The 22,153-nt window shown below is 41.3% G+C and overlaps 1 non-coding gene across 1 annotated transcript; it reads left to right on the forward strand.

Moving 5' to 3' along the window:
• The first annotated feature begins 892 nt into the window (after window positions 1–892).
• Window positions 893–1,098, forward strand: LOC116677079 (small nucleolar RNA U3). The gene has a single exon (XR_004328922.1). It is a non-coding gene; the product is annotated as a small nucleolar RNA U3 (small nucleolar RNA).
• The last annotated feature ends 21,055 nt before the right edge of the window (window positions 1,099–22,153 follow it).

The following is a 22,153-nucleotide window of genomic DNA, read 5'->3' on the forward strand; positions in this document are numbered from 1 at the left end:
CCAGCAGGTATTATGGTAGAGTCTTTAAAGAGCTGCAGAAGATATTACTTCTGTAGTAATCTGACTGGTAGGGTATAGAACGTAGTGGTAGACTAAGACCTCCTGTCACACAAACTAAGCGGTATGCTCCTCTTTTATACCTCAGGACTATCAGAGAGCACAACACAGCACTTTAAATGTACATGTTTTACAGTCTCTATTTACTGTATTTATGTACTTGTACTGTAATATATTTATGTATTATGCTCCAGTTTTTATGGGTGTCATGGTGGTTATGAGCACCGTAACTTCCATTTTTATAGATGAAACTTGACATGTCATTAAATTGACTCTTCTGCCAGTGGAGACATTTCACATCAGACACTTGCAGCAACAGATGCTTTGTTAACAGACTGGAAATAGACTTAATGCTGATAGCATAACAAATAGTAGAGAATGGTTTTGATCCATCAACCTCTGGGTTAGGGTGCGCTTCCACTCTGCTCTCAGGAGCTGGGAAATCTGTGATTGACATTTTGAGGGAAGGTGGCAACCAAGGTTCCAACAGCTTACGGGTTGTAAAGTTAAACATTTGGTAGACCTTGCAACTATCTTTTATGTGAGCTTCCTGATTAATCATACACTGAGTATACACATGTAACACTTGGATTGCTGGTGTTTAATGCAAAGAAAGACTGGAGCATTTATTGTAGAGAATAAGTAGGCTGACACTGAAGTATTGAGACAACAGTGACTGAAAATCTAATTCAATTACGTATCGGTCTTCTTAAAGATCTAAATAGATTTCACCTCAGAGTCATCTGGAGGACGTAACGATTAGCTTCTGTCCCTCTGAACCTGAGTGACAATCACTCTGCAGTGATGATATGCAGTTCCCCCCCCCAGTCTAATCAAGACTATACTTTCAGGGATCATTTTAAGAGTTTTGACTTGAGGAATGTGTTTCTAAAGTGTTGGTCTCGAGACACGAGAGAGTCGTGATATTCCTTTCTAAGCGTGAAGTGACAGAGAGTAATGATTCATTTCATATGCTCTCTGTCATTGATGACTGTTCTTGTTTTTATGGAGCATTGAGGAAGGGAATATGATCAGAGTGGTATTAGTAGATGTGTGGAAAACTACTGTGACTAAACATGATGAAACATGCTAAGCTATTTACGGAACTAAAGTTATTGACTCTTAAGTAATTCATCTTAGCCATGTTGGACAATGTTACTCTAAAGAGTTGGGTTACATCAGCGACTCCACCAGGGAAATTGACGACAATCCCCCATTATCCTCCACCTCTGCCTCTGCCACAGAGACAATGTCAGCTGGATTTAGGAGTTCTCAAAAGTGCTCCTTCCACCGCTCTAGTACTCCTCAATTGAGGTCAACACGTCCCATCCTTACTGTACACAGTTTGGATGGTTCCCCGCTTCCCTTCCTGAGATGGCGAACAGTTTCCAGAAGCACCTCCATGTCTTCTCTGAACGTCTTCCTTGCTGTAACCTCTGTCACGGCAGAGGTTGCAGTCCTTTGGGCCCGTCGGTACCTTGCCACTGTCTCCGGAGTCCGCTGGGATAACATATCCCAGAGAACTTCTTCAGTCGGACGGCTTCAATGACCACTTGTGTCCACCAGGGTGTCCGTGGGTTACCGCCCCGAGGCACCTAAGACCCTAAGACCACAGCTCGCCGCCACAGCTTCAGCATGGAAACTTTGAACATTGTCCACTCAGGTCAATGCCCCAGCCTCCACAAGGATGCACGAAAAGCTCCGCCGGAGGTGTGAGTTGAAAGTCTGGGGCCTCCTCCAGACATTCCCAATTTACCCGTACCACCGTTGGGCTTACCAGGTCTGTCCAGAGTCCTCCCCTATACCCTGACCCAACTCACCACCAGATGGTGATCAGTAGACAGTTCCGCCCCTCTCTTCACCCAAGTGTCCAAAAACATACGGCCTCAGATCAGATAAAACCATTAGAAATCGATCATTGATCTTCGGCCTAGGGTGCTCTGGTACCACGTACACTTATGAGCACCCTTGTTTGAACATGGTGTTGTTATGGACATCCATGACTAGCACAGAAGTCCAACAACAGACAATCACTCTGGTCAGATCAGGGTGGCCGTTCCTCACCAATCACGCCTCTCAAGAAATCTCCATCATTGCCCATGTGTGCGTTGAAGTCCCCCCAGCAGAACTATGGAGTTTGGGAGCCCCCATACAGGACTCTATCAAGGTCTCCAAGAAGGCAGAATATTCCAAACTCTTGTTTTGGTGCATATGCACAACCCACAGTCAGAGTTTTCCAGGTCCAATATGTGGAAAAATAATGTTCCTTAATAAAAATCGATGAGTGGTCCCTGTCCCACAAACCCCCCCGCGGCCATATTTCACAAGCACACCAACTTGTGCCATATTTCCCAGCACATCCTCTGTTTCCCCAAGCACTCTTTACCTATACCCAATAAAACAATACACACAATCCATCAATCTTTTTTAAAAAGAATGTTATCCCATTGTTAGTACACATGAGTGTCACCAGTCTAAAGCCTCCTGTCCACTATCTTGTCGGGTCATTTGGATGCAGCCTTGGCCCTTCACCAGGCGAGGTCGCTGTTACGAAGCTTCTAGCAATGAACCCATTTTCAAACCAATTCCTCTAAGTGGTTCAATGCTTCACCAAAGCTTCATTTTGCCCTTCACTATCAGCACCTAGTTTCTTGACATTGTAATGCCTTATTCTACTGTTAGAAAATCTAAATGAGTTGTGCCATAATTCATTTTTATTTATACCTTTGCTTTTCCCACTGTGACATGTCAAAATGTCAAAAGTTGCATTGTTTGAAAGCCCATCTCTACACATCCATGTTCCACTCCCACAAGTGGTTTCACACGTGCTAGTTTGGAAAACTACTAGCGCTGGAGAGATCACATCACTCCAGTTCTGAAGTCTTTACACTGTAAACCCGAATGCTCAAAATAATTAATTAGAATAAGTAGAGTGAACTTAAAATCATCTTAAAAGTTCTACATACTTAAAAATGTTGAGTGCCAATAGCTTGTTCCCTCTTTTTAAGTTATTTAAACTTGCAATTTTTGATCTATATTAACTTTTTGCAGGTTAATTAACTGCTACTTAAAATAATTAACTCAGTTACTTAAAACTATGTGGATTAAACATGAATTTATGGCTTCTTTTTTTTTAAAGAACTTTTTTTTTTTAAGTGTGTTTGTTGCTTAAACCTAATAAATTATTACAGGCTGTATTGGGAATAACAAAGGGTAGCAGGTTTGACATTTTTCTTGCTTTTTAAAACAAAACAAAAACACATTCCCACCCATTCCCTCCCTCCACCACCCTTGAACCAGATACAGAACATGTCCCATTTGTCTAACTTGCCCACCCATCTCACTCCCTCAAGAAGGACAACAAAAAATAAAAAAATAAAAAAGGTTAAACAACTAAATAAATATATAAACTAAAATAATAATTTAAAATTTAAAAAAAAAAAAGTTTTTTTAAAGGGGAAATTGGGGGGGGGGGGGGGGTGACTACCATTGGCTCAGGATGGATGGATGGATGGATCGAATAAGAGAGGACCGGGTCCCAGGTTTTATGAAATTTCTTTAGGGATCCTCTGACAGTATGTTTTTTTTTTCTAGGTGTAAGAATGACAATACATCTTCTAACCAGGAATTTGTGCTAGGCGGCTTCAGGCATTTTTGAACAACTTCAGATAGATTTATATTTGTGTATGTATAAATTCTATCTCTCTCTTTCCCTCTGACACACACACGCACACACACACTCTACATAAATAAGTAGGCCTACATATATTTAAAAAAAAAAAAACATCGCTTCCACTGGAAGTGCTTTTATTTTGTATGGTCATAAAGGAATCCACACTTCATACTGATGTCCATTTTTTACCTTTATTCCTTATAGAAGTATGATGGAACACCGTGAAAAAGTGTTTGCCTGGTAGACCAGCAGTAGAATTAACAAAACAGGAGCTTAACAGTTCGCTATTCACAGTCTCAATTTTTCTCTTGTCCGTTCGCGCTACCGTCCGCCAACTTCCGGTCCTGGATCTTGTAGCTTACCAAAATAAAACTTGTTCGTACTGAACATACAAAAGGGGCAAAATACAACTCACTTTACTCATAAAGAACCCGAAATTCAGTGAACAATGTTTTACAATAATATGTAGAACTGAAACTACCTAGCAATCATAAGATTGAGTATATTATCTTCTGGTGTTGGCCTACATATATTTAAAAAAAAATAAAAACATCACTTCCACCGGAAGTACTTTTATTTTGTAGTATTTGCGTGCATTCTTCAGGCAGTGGACCGGAGCCGACGAGTAAGCCAAGGAAAAGAGCGGGGGACTTAACGACAAGAGTACCGAAACACTGAGTTGTGGATGTAAGTTGTCAACATAGAAGTTTCTTAAATGTTTGTACCTGGGGTTCTACGTGTTTTTAAAACGGACAAAGTAAGTTACGTTAGCCGTTTTACGTGGCTAACCGTTAGACAGTTAGCAAGCTAATATGCAAAGTCAACCCGCCAGTTAGCTGTAACGGCTACGCGGCTAGGCTTGTAGTTGGAAAACCTGGTGATGCCTAAGGTGCAGTAGGATAGTGGATAGTGAGGTATCATGGCAGACTGTTCAATGAAAACTAGATATCTGTGTTCGAGCTGTGTCAGTGTTGTGAGTGAAGGCAGAAGCTAACTCATGCACCATGTGCTGTGCATTTGGCTAGAGATTGAAGTTATTCTCTGAAAGTTAATTTTGCTGACTTTATTTTAATAATTGTGATTTTCTTTTCTTTTTTGTGATTTCTAGGAAAATAATTTATGAATGCTACCAGCCCAACTTTATGTAACACTGACTTATTTGTGTAATATAATATGAAATGTTACAAATTGAATAGCCTAATAAGCATCTTACACATCTACTTTGTTTTAATAAATGTTTTTGTATTTTGCTGTAATCCTTTAGTATGAGTAATATGACTGCAGTTTTTGATGGCGGTTTAAACATCATGACAGGTGTCCTGTAAAATAATATTGTTTTGTGTGTTTGGGTTTTCAGGTTGCTGCACCTGCAACAAATATGACTTGGCAGTGTAAGTTGTGTTCAGCTTCTTTTACCACTCGAACATATTTATTGAAACACTGCAGACTGCAGCACAGCCATTTTTCAAAAATTAGCCCACTGCCATGTCTCCATGATGATTGCATGTGCACATTTCAGACACTTAGTGCACTGAGTACTCATCTGTCAAGATATCATACACAAGAACAAAAGAGCAGTGCAAAGGAGATTCAGGAGCTTGTGACCTTCAAGTGTCCTTTATGCACATTTCAGCAACATTTTTCTGAGTCTGTGCTCCTTAGTCACATAAGAACACACTTAAAAAAACATGAGACAGTGGTATGTCCATACAAAGATTGTACATATAGCACAAACGTATACTCTTCATTTAATTCCCATAAAAGTAGATTGCATCAAGCGAGTCTTGCAACAGACTTTGGTAGTGACATTGTCTATGACCATTCTCAGAATCTCCAAGCCACCAGCTCTAATGTAACTATGAATGAAGAGTGTCCATTTCAGTACCCAGAAATGCAGGATGATGAGCAGTGTGATACATCAGCACTAAAAAATCAGCTCAAACTTAATGCAGCATCTTTATTTCTAAAGATGCAGGCTATCCTTCATGTGTCAAACTCAGCTACACAAGAAATAGTTGATCACTTGAATCAGATCTTCTCTTTATCTCAGCCATTAATCAAAGATGCAATTAGTGACATATTGCAGAGACATGGTCACAATATTGCAGATTCCACGCTCAATGAAGTTGTCAGTGCTGTCATGGATTCTAATGTTGTATTTAGTGCTACATCCAAAGGTGCAGAGTTGTCCTCTCATAAGCGAAGAAAGACATTTATAGAGCACAACTATCCATTGGTAATGCCAGTAGAGTACAATTTAGAAGCACCTGGTCATACCATAATGTATGTTCCAATCCTTCAGATGATTCAGGAGCTGTTTAAAAACACAGACATCCTAAATAAGATCAGAGAACCAAACTCTGAGCCTGGTTGTTATGTGTCATATCGTGATGGCTCTCATTTCCAAGAAAACAAGCTACTCTCAACAGAAGATCTACACCTAGCAATCCAGCTATATATTGATGAGCTTGAAATTGCTAACCCTCTTGGCACATCACGTAAAGTTCACAAACTTTGTGCTTTATACTGGGTCCTAGCAAATGTGCCGCCCAAGTATAGATCAGCAATGCACACTATACAATTGGCCCTGCTAGCTAAAGTGACAGACCTCAAGAAATATGGATATGCATGTGTACTTGCTCCACTGGTTCATGATCTCTATACAATCGAACAAGATGGTGTTTTCATTGAATCTGTTGGTCAGAATGTGAAAGGCACCATCTTTTGTGTTTCTGCTGACAATCTGGCTTCACATGGCTTAGGTGGTTTTCTGGAGTCATTCAGAGCAGATTATGTTTGCAGATTCTGCATGGCCACTAGTGAACAGTTTCAAACAACTGAGGTAAAAATGGAAACATTTGTTCAGAGAACCAAAGCGAGCCATGACCTTCATGTCCAAAATGTCCTCCAAGATGACAGTTTAAGCAGCCAATTTGTGGTTAAAGGTGATTGTGTTTTGGGTGAATCACTTGACTACTTCCATCCTATCACAGGTTTTCCTCCAGATCTACTTCATGATCTTTTGGAAGGAATCGTTCCAGTTGAACTTTCTCTTTGCATTAAAGAAATGATTCGGCTTAAGTACTTCACTTTAGATTATTTGAACCAAAGGATCACATCATTCCCATATCAGCACACTGATAAAGTAAATAACCACATCCAGTTCCCAAAACATTCACGTCTCGGGGAACGATTGGAGGCAATGGGCATGAAAATGCCACGCTGCTCAGACTACTTCCCTTGCTTGTGGGTAGTAAAGTACCAGAGGGTAATATTACGTGGGAGGTTTTGATGGACTTAAAAGAGGTGGTTGAATTAGCGTTGTGCCCATCATTTTCTGATGAAACTCTGGACTATTTTGTTTGCAAAATCAGTGACCACAGGCGGATCCTACAAGAGGCTTTCCCTCAGTTTAGCCTTCGTCCTAAACATCACTACGTGGAGCATTACCCCACCTTAGTTAAGTGCTTTGGGCCCCTGGTGCATGTTTGGACCATGCGATTTGAAGCAAAGCATCGCTTTTTCAAGAGAGTGGTGCATGATGCTCAAAACTTCAAAAATGTCTTGAAGACCCTGGCAATCCGACACCAACACATGATGGCCTATCACCTTGGTTCGCCATCATTTTTCAAACCAAAAACACAAACATCCAGGGTTGACTCTGTTTTGGTGTCAGCTCTGCCAGAAGTAGCTCAGGCTTGTATTAGAGGACAAACAACTAGTGACACTGTCTATAGTACATCAAAGGTGACCATTGATGGTACAGACTATATCACTGGAATGTTTGTTTCCGTTGGAATCAGTGGGGGACTGCCAAAATTTTGCAGACTAACACAGATCTACCTTGTAAATCACAATGTTTCTTTTCTCTGTTGTGATTATGACTCCTGGTATGTAGAGCATCTTCGATCCTATGAGCTGTCAGCCACACAGGGAAGCCTGTCTATCCACCTGCAATCTGACTTGAATGATACAATCCCACTCTCGGCATACAAGATTGGGGGCTTGCTGATGCTGACTCCCAAGAGGTTCATACAAGTGAGACAAAATTAAGACCACTCTACAGTAAGTAATTCTTCGTGTATTAGAATATGTGCTTTGTAAAATCAATCATATACATCAACATACATGACATGCATTTTGGAATTGCACTCTTTGGTAACACAGTCTAAATAACATTTCCATAATGGATTAAAAACACAATTATAATTGGCTTATGTTATGGAAGTTATAATATACTGTGTAGCCCAGGTCCTAGATTTGTCTTTTTTTCTTTTCTATAAAGCATTGTGCATGCTGAACACATTATAAGTTGTCATTGATGATTGTAAACATTTAGAAAGCCTTATAAATGCACTGTGATGTCAATGTGCTGATGTGTTTATAACCTCCACATTTCTTCATTTATTAAAGTGATGGCAGCTGAAGCCCACAAAACATGATCCTTCGTGTCATCGATGCGGACCGTGTGAGAAAATTAAAACTCAGCTCCCGTCCAGCCTCTGTTGATGCACTGATTGAAATTTTAAAACAACAGCTGGAACTGGACTGTGACTTTAGTTTGAAGTACGAAGATCCAGACTTTGATGGAAAACTCACTTGCCTTGTTGACATTGAGGAGTTGCCACAAAAAGCCTGTGTTCATATTTCACTTACACATGATTCCAGTTCTCTTGCATCTACTGATACCCTTTCAGATGTGTCGTCCCCAGAACGTCTCAGCAGATGGCCTCCAGGTCCATTTCAGATTCCCACATTTGCATTTGACATTGAGCTGACACTTAGAGACGGGAATGCTCAATTTGAAAAGAATGAAAAACCTCTACAGTTGTCAAGGGACCAAAAGCACAATATTTTAGACAAATTGGCATCTACTATCTATGGTTTCAAGGCCTACCCCAGTGATAAGGAGATAGCAATGTTGGCTGAAGCTCTTGTGAGGACACACCCCTGTTTAAAGGAAGCAGGATCTAACAGTGGATGGAGTGGCTGGAAAAACAGCATCAAATTTAAAATGGGAAATTACAGGACCAAGATGAGAAGAGCTGGATGTCAGGAGGTCACTGTAAATGCTGGGAAAAGAAGCCGAAAAAATCCTGACAATGAACCTTCACACTCCAACATTAAAAGACCTAAGCGTGCAGAGGTCAACTTTCTGCCCAACTTTCCTCAAGGAGAAGATCCCTCAAGTCTTGACCAATTGAGGCAGGCTATTGTTGAGGAAGTAAAGAAGACTGAGAGAAACCTACCTCTTATCAGTAAGATGATGCAGACCACGTTTGCCTTGCGACGACAGACTATTGTGATGTCATGCCCTCCGGTCAAAGAGCTCATGGACCTCTGGCCTGCTCTTCATATGCAGTCTGAGGTAATGTGGTTCAGCTCTTTCGTTGGTTTTATCTTTGCTACTGTAAGTTATTGTGAATTGTTGCCAAATTTCATTAATCATAAAATAAATAATTAAGAAAAATTAAGAATTACTGTATTGTCCTTTCCTCAATGCAGGTGTATGCAGAGTTCCAAAGGATAACAAACCAGAACCTTCCAAACACTTTCTATACCCAGCTTGATTGCCACACTGCTCGCTTGATGGCCTTATTCAGGCAGAAAGCTTCCAAAACTGGAAAGACTGCAGATGCTTTGGCTAACATTTTCAAAGTCCATGATGCACAGGTGATTATACATTTCACAGGTCTACTGTTGGTAGTTTGTTGCATCAGATAAACTTTTGAATTCCATATTTGCACCAGATAAATCAGCAGGCTATCATAGTGGATTTTTGTGCAGATATTGGTAATTAATGAATTGGTAATTAGTTGGGACTGTTTGGCATTGGCATAGATCGGTATACTGTATTTACACTATTTTAATTTTCTCAGGAAATACATGATGTCCACACGAGACGGACCACTGTTCTCCATGCCCTTCCTGTTTATCTACGTGAGGAAGTCTCTGAATTTTTCAGATCATGTGTGGTAAGTCTAAGTAAAGAGATATCAGGCCTGCCCAGTAGGGCTTTCTTTTTTGCAAAGAAAATCAAGTAGCTGTCATTAGCCTAATAGTGGCACACATAAAAGTAATCTCTCTTTCTCAGCAAACAAGAGCACAATGCAGCAGAATTAACAGGAGTCTTTCAGACTGGTGTATTTATTTTTAAAGATAGGACAATCAACTGTAATCAAAATTCCCTCCGCCATAAATTCAGGAAATGTGATTAGTATATGATCTCCCTTTCATTTTTTTAAGGATGGTATGGATGAACCAGACCTGGCGGATGCATCAGTGATCCTCCTTACAACTGTCAGTGACGATGCCTCTAGTCCAGTTCACTACCACCCAGTGAGAGTCTCAGTCGTCCTTGAGGGTGATGTGGTTGTCAACCTTCCCAGGCTTGCTGATGCCTTCCTGGTAATGTTTGGACTGATATATGCACTACACCTCAGCTATCCTAAGGGACTCACCAGCACTTTTGAGTTCACACAGAAAATCGTGCTTGGTCTTGATGACTCTAAACTTTCACCCAAGCTGCAGACTCTTAAAAATGACCTGATGTTATATGTGTAACTGAAGATCCAAAAAGGAGTGGTGGATTCTGATAGCTCACTCTGTTAGAGCATAGTCCACAATTGCCAGGTCCATGTTGACTACTGTTCAATTTTAATGTTAAAGTTGTTGCTTTACTCAACTGGTTTTCAGCCAACTGGCATAAAGTAGACACTGTACCACTTAAATTGTATTATTGTTAAGTAATGCAGGGTTGTATTAAGTGTTCATACACTGTATTGTTATATATTGCTAATATTTCTTGAAGTTGCTAGATTTAAACCAGATAGCCAACGGAAGGCTACACACTGCCTTTTGTAAAGTTTTGAAATTGTAGCAGTTTTGGTTGTGAAGAATTTATAAGCAATTTGTTATACATTGCTGCAATGCAGGATTACAACCAGATGGCCCAAAATGTGCCTTAACAAATGGTTCTTAAATTTTCTATTCTTTTTTTTCTTTTTTTCTTTATTTTCTGTTTTCTTTCAAATATTGTTTCATATTTTTTGGGTCATTTGCTGATGCAAATGTTGTATTAACAGTTTTATAAGCTATTTGTCAGACAAAGATCTATTCTTACTGTAATTTAAGTTTTTCTGAGTTTTAATATTTCTATGATTTATCTTAAAATATTTTACAAAATTTCCAGTAAGTGGTCTTGTTAATTGTTACTTTTTATTTATTTGTTTGTTTGTTTTCATTGAATATAATGTTTGTTAAAATACAACAAAGGTTTATGCAAAAATGCTGAACAGAAAAAAATAGTTTTTTATTTTTTACTTTTAAGTCAGGAGTACTTATTATCTTTAAGGCAATCAGTTGCCAAAATTTTTTTAAGTTTGATGTGAAATGATTTTGAGTTGTACAAGTCAATGTTTTTAAGTCATGTTTAATGAGAAGATTGAAAGAATATACTAATAAATGTTAAGTTCATTGAACATAAAATATTGAGTGTTCATACTTGAAAGGATTAAGTTTAGTTGAATTATTTCAATGAGAAAGATGAATGAATATTCTGAGTAGCAGAAACTAAAGAATTTTGACTTGGCTTGATTGGTAAATTTAATTTAATAATAATTTGAATTTACATGTAAAAGAAACTCCAAATATATAAGTTCTGTATACTCAAATGTTTGAGTTTCAGAAATCAAAAGAATTGTGGCAACTGATTGCCTTACTTTTTTTGAGTACTGCTAACTTATTCGGGTTTACAGTGTACCAGTGTCCGCTGAGCAGGACGCCGTCTCCATGTCATGCTTAACACGGCCAAGTCGTGTCCTCTTCCCTCCTCTCACGTCCACATCCCCCCTAGAGGTGTTTGGGTGTTCAGTTTTAGAAACCCTTATCTTTTTCCTAAGGGTCTTCTTGGCCTTTCTTTTAATTGTTCTAGTCGGTCCATCATGTGCAGTCGCTGGTGTCCTGACATAACGCTCTACAAATGAGAAAAACATCAATTTGTTGTGAATTATAGCCGCTAAATGTTTTTAATTGTTTGTTTTTTTAATTATCCCACAGTACAGATCACAGTGGGATTTGCCCTGATCTCACACTAACCTCGGATTCTTCTTAGGGCCGGAGAAACAAGAGTCTTTGCACAATCTTTCTTCATGATAATGTTAAACAAGGTTCCAACACGATAACTTCAGAGTAAGGAGTGAATCTAGATCCAACCCTTCAACACTTAAGTTTCTTAAGAATGAGCTTCCCACTGTGTGTGTGTGTGTGTGTGTTCTAAAGGTAAAGGGACCGGAACACCAACTGTGATGACAATTCCATCATAAGGAAACGCCAGTGACATCACAAAGACGTGTTCTGGAATATGCAAATTAGAGTTCTGAATAGATTGTGTATGTGTGTGTGTATATTTGAATAGGTAAATGTAACCCACATATAAATGGGCAATAATAGAATAAATACGTCCTATAATATGTAATAAATATATTAGTAATTATATACAAGTGATTATAAAATACATGTGAAAACTATATATAAGTATAAATAAATGGTTTATATTGACATGATCGCTTGTTAACATAGATATCCAATACAAGGGCATATTGTTATTGTGGCATAGCCTATAAAGTTGAGTGTTACTACACCCTAGCCAATAGAGTGTTTAGGCCCGCCTCTCAGCCGTTCGCGCTACTGACTGAGACCGGAAGTGACTCCAGAAAAGCTGAATCATCGTAGCAGCATATACTTATACATTTAAGGCTAATGTTAAGGTGTGGACTGTTGACGTAAATTAATATTGAGAAACACTGGAAAGGGACTGAAGAAGGCAGGTTCAAGCTACTGAGCTGTCTTTTGTACTGGTCAGGTTTTTTTGCTCGATTCAAAGTTGAGGGATCGCAGTCTGGTGGAGTCTAGACCGGCGGTGGAAATCAACAGAGAACATAGAGCGTAGAGAAACTGGATGGCGAGCCAAGCCCACTTGATGTAGAGCCGTTGTAGCCAGGAGGTTGCAACCTAGAGGCCTTACAGCGGAGAAACTTGATCTATTACCCCTTTGGCCAAGGGGTCAGGTAGAACTGTGTGCACACTTCATTTCCTTGAAGGAGGACAAATATCCTTTTTTGCGCTTAAGGAAGTGAGAACAGTATTTTAGCAGACCCGGGTCTAATTTATTTTTATTAACTGGACTGAACATTTATTATTTTGATACTTTGTATTTTATTTCTACTTTTTTATATGGGATCCCACTTTTCACTTTTCACCTTACTTCAATTGATGTATATAATTGTTAATGTATTAATGCTACTTACCCTGTTAGTTATTGCAATTAATACATACAGTTAAACTTCTCCTGTGATGTGTGTGTTATTTCACTGTGGTAATTCAATCCTTTGGCTTCAGCGAGCAAACCTATAATCTTCTGATCTGGCCCAATTCCGAACATCTGGATAGCTGAAATATCTCTTATTGTCAGTAAATTTATTGGTTATTCTTATAAAAGTGATCAGCCTTTGAGTAGCTGGTTACATAAAGGTATAGATATACACAGATGTATAACTTTTTAAAACCTATTTAAGACCTTTCTGTGTACCAGAAACAGCTGTGAAGTAGCTAGCGCTGAACCAACCAGACTCCATTTAAAAAACAGTACTTTTAGCGTGTATAGAACCAACATAATTTCACATGTAAATCGGTTAAAGTATGTGTTTATGTCAACAAACACTAGATTTATACATGTTTGGGAAGTTGTAGAGAAGACCAAAAAGGGCTTTTCATAGTTTTATTTTGTTTCTGTTGCGTTTGAATGAAGTGTGTTGTACTATCCTAAAATTACTATTTATTTACATGGAGTCTGGTGGTTAGTGATGTGAGCCTTAATAGACTGTATATAAATAAAACACCCCAGTTTTGCTAATCTTTTTTAAATACATACAGTTTTGTTTTAATGATGAAGTGTTAAGTGTCTTAACCCTTCAAGATAAATAACCTTTTATAACCTATTTAAGGTCTTTCTGTTCCCCAGAAACAGCTTTGACGTAGCTAGCACTAACCAACCAGACTCCATTTAAAAAAACAGTACTTTTAGTGTGTATATTTGTGTGTGAGAGAGAGAAATGTGTGTGTGTATGTGTGTGAGTGAGTGTGTTTGTTTGTGTGCGTGTGTGTGTTCGTGTATGTGACTGATTGTGTGTGTGTGTGTGTGTGTGTGTGTGTGTGTGTGTGTGTGTGTGTGTGTGTGTGAGACCAGCGAAGTCTCTGATTGGTGGAGACTGTTGCCATGCTAATATCTAGCAAGGGCAGGCTAGAAGATTATCGTTTCTGTAACTTTACGAATTCATTTCATCATTAATATTTAAACACTAACTGAATAGCCAGGTTTATTCTTCTAAACGTTTTGTTTAGATATGATAGTTACATTATAATTGATAAAATAGCTTTTATATAAAAGATTGAATTGATTTTTTTTAAAGAATATCTCACTAATTTAACACTATTCAACTAATTATATCAAACTACACTGTATAATTTCTTAGCTAGTACTACATCAGTGAAACCTAATTATATTTAGAAGACACAATAAAATTAATTTATCAAATATACAGTGGTATACAGTTCTGGCTGGGACATTTCTGATCACTCCATCTACAGTGACAGGACATTTATGTTGTTTTAAACAAAGTTCAACCTTTAAATCTGCCTGAATGTACAAGTTACAGTTAGTTAGCTAGCACAGCTTACAGTTAGCTAGTTACAGTTAGCTAGCTACAGCTAGCTAGCTACAGCCAGCTAGTTACAGTAGCTAGAACGTTAGAGTTTACAGCAGCTAGCTAGTTAGCTAGTTACAGTTAGCTAGTTACAGCTAGCTAGCTACTGTTAGCTAGTTACAGCTAGCTAGCTACAGTTAGCTAGCTAGCCTGAAGAGGTCATGAGAGTGCACTTTCTTACCTTGACAAGGGGTCAAAAGACAGTTGGATGTAGATGCAAAGCATTTAGGTTAAAGCCAAAAACCAGGGGGCCAATTAAAGTTCTCCTATCCCATGACCCCAATTTCTAAGTAACAGGAAAGGCCTGATAAACATACATGTGCAGCTCAACCTCAAAAGCCATAAAGCAAATGCTTGTGGCTTAAAGATCGAGCTCCCCTCTCATGGAAGTTCAGCCAGATGCAGTCTCTGTGGCGCAATAGGTCAGCGCAGTTGGCTGTTAACTGAAAGGATGGTGGTTCAAGTCCACCCAGGGATGTTTGTTGCTTAAATCATCTGGAGTTAGCCAACTCTGGTGTTTATTTTCTGCAGGAGAATCTAGAGCTGCATGCACTGTACATATTAATCTTTACGGTCATTGGTATGCAGGTCACTTGATGGCAATCAAGCAAATACGTAAAGCCCCACCCTACAAGTTTGTGATGTTTGGTTGGCAACTGTATGTCAATGAACAAGCTAGTTTCTGTGAGAAACTTCGGAGAAACCACTAGTAAAATCACAGATACATCATAAGTTGCGGAATTTTCTTGAATACCAAATATTTGAATTCAAAGTCACAGTCCGATTGAAGTGTAAGAAAAATACCTTCTGTGGCTTCAAGTGAGCTTATTGTTCATGCTTCTCTGTTTTACTGCTGGAGGGGCGCAAGGAATTTGTGGGCTTTTATCAAGCTTTGAGGTTGGTGGTTCGAACATGTTGGGAGCATTAAAGAGTAATAATGGGATTGGATGGTTAGCTCTCAGTTGTTAATGTTAATAACTGCTGACATGTTTATGTTTAGATATTTGAACTAACTTCAAGTTATTTTTTTTAACATTATTAAGATTTAATAATGCAATAACTAGTATGACTCATTATGTTGTGTTTAATTACAGGAGACTGGATGAGGGGGCCTGGCTAATTACTCAAACCAAATCGGTCTAGGTGAAGAAAGATATGTCATCCTAAAATGCTTGAGATACGAACAATAAAGATTACACATATGCTGCTTGTGAACAAGCTCAATCTGATCTGTGTATACTGTATATTATACAAATACTTTAAAGTAAAGGTTAGAAGATACAGTGGGGCTCGAAATTTTGGGCACCCCAGGTAAAAATTTGTATTAATGTGCATAAAGAAGCCAACAAAAGATGGAAAAAACTTCAAAAGGCATCAAATGACAGAGTAGACATTCGTATAATATGTCACAAAACGTTAGATTTTATTTCCATCATTTACACTTTAAAAATAACAGAAAACAAAAATATGGCGTCTGCTAAACACCCTGCAGAGCTAATACCTCGTACTGCCCTGTTCGGCAAGTATCACAGCTTGTAATTGCTTCTTGTAGCCAGCCAAGAGTCTTTCAATTCTTGTTTGAGGTATCTTCGCCCATTCTTCCTTCCAAAAGTCTTCCAGTTCTTTGAGATTTCTGGGCTGTCTGTCACACCCTGCTCCTTTAAGGTCTATCCATTGATTTTACATTATGTTGAGGTCAGGAGATTGTGAAGGCCATGGCAAAACCTTCAGTTTACACCTTGTGATGTAATCCACAGTGGAGTTTGAGGTGTGTTTAGGATCATTATCCATTTGTAGAAGCCATCCTCTCTTTAACTTCAGCTTTTTCAGAGATGGCATCAAGTTAGCGTCCAAAATTTGCTGGAATTTTATTGAATTCATTTTTCCTTCTGCTCGTGAAATGTTCCCTGTGCCACTGGCTGCAATACAACCCCAAAGCATGATTGATTCCTCCCCCCCCCATGCTTAACCGTTGGAAAGAGGAACTTTTCATTAAATTCTGTGCCCTTTCTTCTCCAAACGTACCTTTGCTCCTTGCGGCCAAAAATTTCTAATTTAACCTCATTTGTCCACAGAACTTGTTCCCACAATGCATCAGGCTTTTCTATATGTTCATTTGCAAACTTCAAACACTGATTTTTGTGGTGAGGACGTAGAAGAGGTTTTCATCTGATGACTCTTCCATGAAGACCATATTTGTACAAGTGTCTCTTTTTATAGTGGAATGGTGTAGCACAACTCCAGTGTCTCCAGGTCTTTCTGGATGGATCGTGCAGTCTAACATGGGTCTGGACTTGCTTTTCTCAAAATCCTGCGAGCGGTTCTGTCTGATATTTTTCTTGGTCTTCCAGATCTTGCTTTAACTTCCACTGTTCCTGATGACTGCCATTTCTTAATAGCATTCCCAACAGAGGATATTGGCATTTGAAAACTCTTCTTACAGCCTTCTCCTGGTTTGTGAGCATCAACTATTTTCAGTTTCAGTTTTCTAGACAACTGCTTAGAAGAAACCATGGTTTTTTGTTTTTTTTAAAGTGTAAATGATGGAAATAAAATCTAACTTTTTGTGACATATTATACGAATGTCTACTCTGTCATTTGATGCCTTTTGGAGATTTTCCATCTTTTCTTGGCTTCTTTATGCATATTAATACAAATTTTTACCTGGGGTGCCCAACATTTGAGCCCCACTGTACCTACAGACTCAGTCTTTGGATGGTATGGTAGTAATTCGCTAGGTACCACGACGGCCGACATACGCCCCGTCACGGTTACCAACAATTTTGGCAATGAATGAGTAATTCACATTGAACACTTGTGATTGGTTGGTCATTTAAAAACATTGCTTGCGAGTAGAGCTGTAAAAATTGCACAGTAGAGATATATACACAGCTGTCAGCCATGTTGACTCTAATGACATTTGCAAGTTCAACATGCTACAACTTCATGTTATCACGTTGGTTGTCTTCGGCTATGTAAAATTTGCAAATGGCAGTGGAACAATACTTGTATAAAAGCTGCCTGTGGGTAGTGACTGTTGAGGTGCATGCCAAAATCTGACGCGGACACGCGCGTCGCACCGCGAGCGTGCACGCGCACCACACGGAGACATAGGAGAAAGAGAAGCGGAGACAACACTGTTTGGAGTTTGATGAGCAGGTTGAGACTGTCTGTGTGCGTCCTCGAGATCTGTGAGTCATGTAACTTGTGTTGTCAGTTCTTTTAAGCTTGTTGTTGTAGGCTAACGGTTTTAAGTGTATAGTGCTAACCCAACTTAAGCTAGCTAGTGATTTGTTGTCTTTGTTCTTTGCCTGTTAGCTAGGTTACACGTGTCTGTTCATCCAATATAACAGTAGTTGTTACGCCTTGGCTCACGGTAGCAATTTATGTGCACTGTTTACATGCTATAGTAGTGACCCAGCATAATTATAATGTGCTTAATGGGGAGTCTGTTGTTAACAGCTAACCTATATGTTTATATTGTACTAAATTATGGATTTCTTATTTTTTGCTAGACTGCATCTGGTTCTTATGCATTGTGTATTGTGTTGTTTTTCATTGCAGAACCACACACACACCTACTCAGCTAAACAGAGTATTAGCAGACGCCCATGTTTGTATTGTTACTTTTTGAATAAAATATAAAAGGAGAGAAGTGGTTCCGTCCGTGTTTTGGCAGACACACCTGGGCGAAGTTGGAAACTGGGATCAGCTTAATATACAGTCCTAATTCAATCCTCCTCAACATTGAGGTCCTTTGAGCCAGATTCTAAGCTTTACGCCAGGATAAAGATGGAACAGTACAGCGGTGGAGCTCGTTCTAAGAGGGATAGACAGCCACCACGTCATTTGGGTGACTACGAAGTGGACTATCCTAACCACAGATCACAAGCTACACGTAGAATAAGCACAGTACAGTACGAACATGGGCGAGAAGAGGATGAGTATCAACCACTGGAGGGAGCAGCCAAGACGACCTCTCTCACGCCTCATCACTCTGACCCATATCTGCTCAGGGGGAATACAGAGCAGAATGAGCAGTATAGCTCCAACAGCATTTCCAGGGAGCTGGCGAAGATAAGGGAGGAGAACATACGTCTTCATGAATCCAAGCTAGCCTTTCATAGGAACCTGGAGAAGCTTCACTCACTCAAAGATGACATGAAGATTATGATGGAGACAGTATGCCACCTCAAGGAAGCAAAGTCGGTTGCTGTTACTACACCCCCATAAGATCAGTTCCAGGTGAGTGGCCAACCATATCCCTCCACCTGTCACATCATGCCTTCAGCAGTCGAGGAACATGAAGAGAGTGGCCAGAACCACCACCTCCACCCTGGCCTGAGTCTAATGAAAGGCCCCAAAGAGATGTGGTTGACCCTTGGACAGGGTAATAAGCGAGATCCAGGACATTAGGCTCAATGTCACTTCGGTGCTGCAACCCAGAGCAGACCAGCTACGAGGAGTACCCTGCTTCCTCACGGAGACCCTCCACCACAGTTAGGCCTAACATACAAGGAGCCAGGTTATATGCAGCCTCAACATTACCCTCCGCAGTCCAGCTCCACACCAATTCAGAACTACTCAGGTCCGCAGACCCATATGCCTAGAACAACTTGGGCTACCCCGCAACTAGCAGATCCCGGAGCTTCACCTGCACAGATGCTTAGGCCAAGAGAGCCATCCTATGGGCAAGCCAACAGGGAACTCCCTCAAGCAGAGTTAGCCTATAGGGGACCCAGGCCCACTTTGCCAGACTTTAGCCAGCGAGACCCAAGTCAGTTTGCCTGATTAAAGATTGCTCTAGAGAACCTGTTGCCACCTGATGCAACAGAGCTCTTCAAGTATCAGATCCTCACTGACCACCTTAAACTAGAAGAGGCGTGTCTGGTAGCAGATTCGTACCTCAACTCCCCCACTCCATTTTCAGACATTATGGGAGCTCTGACCGAGAGGTTTGGGCAGCCGTACCAGGTTGCACTGAAGAGGATTGCCAGTGTCATGGATTCACCTGACATCAGATGTGGTGACGCGGTCGCCTTTGAGAGGTTCGCTTTGCAGGTCCAGTCATTAGTGGGAATGTTAAAGACCCTAGGTCCAGAAGGTGAGGGTGAGCTGAAATGTGGGTCTCATGTAGCACGCCTACTCAGTAAGCTCCCCCCGGAGATGAGGTCGGATTTTCGGCGCTGTATGTTTCGCAGCACAGGTGTCACGTACACCCTCCAGGACTTCACCGACTGGCTCCAGTACGAGTCTCGTTGCCAAGACTTTGACAGCCACTCGCCAACTAAGGGACAGAAAGAGGGACAGAGGTCAGATGGACGGCATGGAAGGTGTACCACGTCTGTTCTCCATAGCGCTAAAGATGCCCACGGAAAGGGAGCTGCACCCTCTGCTACTTTGGAGAGGAGAGACACTAAAGCCAAGGCATATTGTCCTTACTGTGACAATGATGCACATTACCTCAATCAGTGCTCAGCAATCCAGACTCTCACTAAGGCTCAAATCACTGAGTGGATACGGTCCAAAAATAAGTGCTGGCGCTGTGGAAGGTCCCATCAGGCAGCACAGTGTACGCTCAAGAAGCTTTGTGGTCTTTGTCAAGAACATTTGCAAGTCCTTCTTGATGTTAACACCAGAACACCAAAGGAGGAGCCAACAGAAAGGAGTTGCCTCATAAACACAGCTACTGGAGTACTCTACTTAGATCGACCAACCGACTGCAACCGGGTGTTACTGAAAGTCATCAGAGTGATCCTGTATAACGGTAAGCACACCCTGGGGCCTCTGTGTCATTCCGTGTTTCCCCCGTCTCTCAGCCCAAAAAGCGCTTCCGTATTAACAGAGCCTTCACAGCAGCTCACCTAGGCTTGGCGGATCAATCATATCCAGTAACCAGTTTGCAGAAGAGGTATAAGAACCTGGCAGGTCTTCCCCTTCAGCAGTTTGAGAACGCCAGCCCACTCCTTCTCATTGGTGCCGATCATCCACATCTCATCACCCCCATAGAGCCAGTGAAGCTCGGGCCACCAGGTGGACCAGTCGCCATTCGAACCAGACTAGGGTGGACGCTTCAGGGCCCAGCACGGATCGTGGAGCAACAGCTACGGCCGCAACAGCGTCTTCTGACGTCCACTGTTTCTTCCAACATGGAGCTCTTTCAGAATGTTGAGAAGCTTTGGCAGCTGGACGTGCTGCCATACAGAAATGAGAAAGTGGTGACCAGGTCAAGACAAGACCAAGAGGCAGTAAGTCTGCTTGAAGAAAAGACTACGCGTGTGGAGGTGAATGGAGTACTCCGCTATGCAACACCACTGCTCCGTAAGAAGGACATGCCCCACTTCCATGCTCCAAAGGAGGCAGTGACGCCGAGCCTTCGGAGTACCGAGAGATGGTTGGCCAAGGATCCTGATCGGGCTAAGGCCTACAACGAAGAGATACAGAAGTTGGTTCAGGCCGGCTCTGTGATCAAGCTAGGATCCAGTGCACTCACCCAAGACAGGGAATCATGGTGCATCCCGCACCACATGGTGAGCCACAATGGGAGAACCGTGTTGTGTTTAATTGTTCATACCAGTTCAAAGGGCTCAACCTAATGCGTCCCTCCTACCTGGACCGACCCTTGGTGCATCACTCCTGGGAGTTCTTTTACGTTTCAGGGAGCATCCTGTCGCAGTCAGCGGAGACATAAAGGGAATGTTTCACCAGGTCCGCTTCTACCTGAAGATAAAGCCCCTACTGCGTTTTGTGTGGCGCGACATGAGGAGAGACGATCCCCCAGATGTCTTTGAGTGGCAGGTGATACCATTTGGCACAACTTGCAGTCCGTGCTGTGCTAGCTATGCCTTACAGAAGAACGTCTCCGCTCACTGTGAGCCTGAGGACAGTTTACGATCATCAGTGGAAAGATGTTTCTATGTTGATAACTGCCTCCAGAGCCTGCCAACATCAAGGGAAGCCAGACAGCTAGTGGACAAGTTACGGGCCCTCCTTTCCTCCGGAGGGTTCGAGCTGCGCCAGTGGGCCAGTAATGTTTCCAGTGTGGTTAATCACCTGCCAAAGGAGGCCAAATCAGACAACCTTGAGCTCTGGCTTACTCAAGTTGTAGCAGAGGCTCCAGAATCAACCCTTGGGCTCAGTTGGCACTTCCAGTCTGACACCTTGGGGTACAAGCACAGGCCTGTGGATTACGGAGTGCCCACTATGCGGAATGTGTACAAGGTACTGGCAAGCCAGTACGACCCTCTTGGGTTCATTCTGCCATTTACAACCAGAGCCAAGATGTTAGTCCAGCGCCTCTGGGACAAGAAAAGGGAATGGGACGACCCCCTCCTCCCACAGGAGCTTCTAGATGCCTGGAACGAGTGGTCAGGGGAACTACAGGTCTTACCTTCTATCCGCCTGCATAGGTGCTATACTCCTGAAGAAGTGGACTGTGACAGCGTCATACGCGAGGTCCACATATTCTGTGACGCTTCTGAAAGAGCATACGGGGCTGTAGCTTACCTACGAACAGAGGACAATCAGGGCAAGACTTATCTGGCATCCTTTTGCAAGATCCAGAGTAGCACCCAAACGTCACCTGTCTATGCCGAGACTGGAGTTGTGTGCAGCTGTGGTAGGAGCCCAGATCGCCACGGTGTTACAACAGGAGCTCACA

The sequence above is a fragment of the Etheostoma spectabile genome, unplaced genomic scaffold (assembly GCF_008692095.1).
Source record: "Etheostoma spectabile isolate EspeVRDwgs_2016 unplaced genomic scaffold, UIUC_Espe_1.0 scaffold00004342, whole genome shotgun sequence".
In the NCBI taxonomy this organism is placed as follows: Eukaryota; Metazoa; Chordata; class Actinopteri; order Perciformes; family Percidae; genus Etheostoma; species Etheostoma spectabile.